Here is a 3,997-nt window from a genome sequence, read left to right as displayed (position 1 = left end):
GTTAGTCGGGAGTCATGACCCGGCTACCTACAGTCAGTACTAGTAGAGGCTTCATAGACAGTCAGTAGAAGTTGATGTATTCCGTTTCAGTTTTGGTTGTAAAAGCAGAGTTGTAATCTTATAAATTTAGTTTTGTATTTATCATATTCAGAAAAGAGTTATTTTCCGCAGATTTGTATATATTTATACTTTTTGTTCAGTTGCTTATGATTTATGCCAGTAGAAGGGTTAGCTTGGGGTCACTTGTGATCCTAAGCACCGTGTGACGTCTTGGGACCCAATTTCGGGGCGTTACAAGTCATTGGCATCGGTACAATGCCAAGTTGTCTGTGGTGAAATTATATTTAAACAAATTTGGAGTCAACTGGTATAAAGTTGGAATGCTTTCCTTGAAGTCGAGTATTTATTGGAAATAGCCTCTCTACGTCCATGAGGTAGGGGTAAGGTCAGCGTACACCCTACCCTCGTCAAAACCCGCCCATGGGATTACATTGGGTATATAATGTGGTTTAACAATGATCTTGAACGTTATATGATACTTGAATATACACGTCAAATCTGGTGCTAATTCAACCTTTTTGAACTGTTTGGAACATAGTTTTCTTTCTTTTGGTGGTGCTGTCCCTTACAGACCTGTGGAAGAGATTGCTTTTGCTGTGGCTCGATTTTTCCAGAGAGGCGGAACCTTCCAAAACTATTACATGGTACTATATGAGTATCTTAATTTATAGTACCCTGCCTGCAACGAACGTTGACATCTGAACTAAGTCTTTAAATGATATTTTACTGTTTCTGAACAGTACCACGGGGGAACTAACTTTGGTCGAACCAGTGGTGGACCATTTATTGCAATTAGCTATGACTATGATACCCCTTTAGATGAGTACGGTATGGGTTTATCACTTCACTTTTATATGTTCAAGCTTATTCTCCATCGCCTTATATCACAACATCGAACTATTCCATTCTGTGATATTGAATCCTAAGCTTATTCGGTTAAATAATGCAGGACTTATAATACAACCGAAGTGGGGTCACTTGAAAGATCTCCATAAAGCCATAAAACTTTGTGAGCCTGCAATGGTGGCAACTGATCCAAACATCACTTCTCTGGGCTCTACCATAGAGGTATATTTATCATTATCTAGCACGAAGCAGTCCCAATCACCGGTCAAGAAACTTTTAGTTGCTTCTTTTACAATAATTCAATTCGACTATGGTTAACAAGTTTGGAATTTGTAGTGGCGTGTTGTATTGTATTGTAAGACTTCTAGTCTACTAGACAGTTACTGTCAACTGTTTCAGCCAACCCCCGAGAAAACTGCTATTGCAAGTATAATCTAGAATCTTGATCAGAAGTTGCCGCCTAAATGATCCTAAACCTATATCCTTCTTTGTTATTTAGGATATTTCGCTTAAAAACAACCCTGTAGTAAAAGAGAAGAATGAATTGTACAGGTGACATTAGTTTTTTAAGGAGAGCTTCACATTATAAGCTACAAATTTCTTTTCTTCGATCAGGCCATTGTTTATAAATCTGGATCACTGTGCGCTGCATTTCTCGCCAATATTGCAAGGGAATCTGATGCGACCGTGAGCTTCATGGTAAATACATATCGTTTACCTCCTTGGTCCGTGAGCATTATACCTGACTGCAAGAATGTGGCCTTTAATACTGCAAAGGTTTGGCTCTTAATCTTGTCTAGTTCAAATCGTAGCTCTGTGCTTGTTGCAGCTCAAGCTGATGGTTTTACATTTCTTGGTGACAGATTAACTCTGTATCAAACGTCTTAACATTTGTTACTCAGTCTACGAAAGCCGATGCATCTAGCGCATCCACGTTAGGTTGGACTTCGGTAAATGAGCCTGTAGGCATCTCAAGTGATAATGCATTAAAAAAGTGGGGCTGGTGGAACAGATAAACACTACAGCTGATAAAAGTGATTATCTCTGGTACTCTCTGAGGTAAAAACCAAAAAATAGTTTTAATAGTTTCTAATCAACAGCTTTTTGTGAAAACGACTAGTGTTCTTTGTTAGCGTGCATGATTTTTATCTGCTCCAAAGTTTGCTTTTCTGAACAAATTATATTTTTTTTTCCAGTGTCAATTAAAAAAATGATGATCTTTGTTTCAAGATGGATCTACAATGGTACTTCATGTGGAATCCCTAGGTCATGTTCTCCACGCTTTTATTAACGGAAAGCTATCAGGTAACGAAAATGAAATGATATTTGACAATTACCTACTAGTTACCCAAAATAATGAGATTTAAAATACTGGCATGAGATATCGTTTGGACTAATACATGGAGTGTCATATATCTAATGTGGTCTAACAATAATCTTGAACGTTCAAGTATCATATATTCTAGTTTGATACTTCGATTCAGCTATGCAAGGGTGCTCAGCAACCAAACTTTCATCATATTGGAAACAGGGTAGAGTATTGATCACTAGGGAAACTTAAACATACCATTACCACATATTTAATGAGAAACCATGACCATACTAATACAATAACTAAAGAAACCTTACAAAGTGGAATCTTGCGTATGTACAGAAACAACTGCATATCAATCCCATGGTAGTTGTGTTCCGCATCTATAGATATTCAGTCTATTAAAGTCCATTTCACTACAATAGTCGTCAATTTTCCTTTTAAGCATATTAGAAGTTCTCTAAACCTCGCACTTACCTACCCGGAGCTAAGTGTAAGAACAACTCAACCCTCTTCCCAACTGGTTGGGATCCTTTTCTCCCAGACATAGGTTCTGTTGCTCAGTCAGTATCCACAGATTTGAAGGGCCATAACTCCTAGTTAAACTAGAAATTTAGTCTTCCACTATTCGTGATTGTACATTGATTCTCGCATAGTTCTCGTGCTCAGTAAGTACCAGCATACAAATTTTTGAAGACCATATATATTAGGTAATCTTAAAAGTTTACTCCCCTATTTGTGATTGTACGTGTTACAGTTTACTCATCAAACAGAATAGTAAGATTCTACATAATCACTTGTGGGATTTCACTGGGTGTGTTGTTGTTGTTTGAATATGGTTGGTGTTGTGATTCATATAAGAACACTGAAGCTTTATGTAATCTATATTTCCTTCAACTCCAATAATAAAAGTCATAAGTTCACTGAAGAGAACCTGACTATTCTCTTGTGGTGGTTGATGCATTTGACTTTTGCAATTGGGAAATTGCAATTGAATTTAAGAAAAGAAGTCTTAATTTTTGGTGAATTAAAAAAGTATAAGAACATACATACCTGTTGTGAATGGCATTTGGTCTAGTAGGTACTCTTCTTTTGGTCTCGTAATTGACATTTGGATTTCTTTGAAGATATTGCTTCTTAGCTTCTATTATCTTCCAAACATCTACATGTTTGATTGCTCTAGCAGTTACATCTTTGGTGGCAGCCCTAGCTCCCTTCCTCACTTTCCTGGATAACCAAATATATACATAAAGGATTTAACTTCTATATACACTCATGTGACACGTCAAGTCATTTAAATGTAACTGTACATAACAAGTGGAATTAGGAACCTAAGTAGAAAATAAGGTAGTTAATCTGTTACTACATGTTAAAAGTACATTAATAGTGTGTAACTCTTTCAAAAAGTCACTGTATGTAAGTTATAAATCCATACACATAAACTCACTGTTATCTGTTCTGTCATTATCATCTTTCTAATACATAAAGGAAAAACAGGGAACTATAATTCAAATCAAATATTGGGTTGTCTACTATCTACACGTACTGCTAAAAGTACTCCATTTTGCAACTTTGTTGACATAGAATTGTTTTGTAAGCAATTTCTTTTGTGCTTGATTGTGTTGTTGTATGTTAAATGGTATTACCTTTATGTTGAATGGTACTCAGATTCCTAGTTTGATATTACCAGTATGTAGAATGGTACTCAGACTTTTAGTTTGATATTACCTGTATGTTGAATGGTACTCAGGTTCCTAGTTTGATCAACTGATTGAGTAG

Source organism: Capsicum annuum, chromosome 3 (assembly GCF_002878395.1).
Source record: "Capsicum annuum cultivar UCD-10X-F1 chromosome 3, UCD10Xv1.1, whole genome shotgun sequence".
NCBI classification, from domain to species: Eukaryota; Viridiplantae; Streptophyta; class Magnoliopsida; order Solanales; family Solanaceae; genus Capsicum; species Capsicum annuum.
This window is presented reverse-complemented; position numbering follows the sequence as displayed.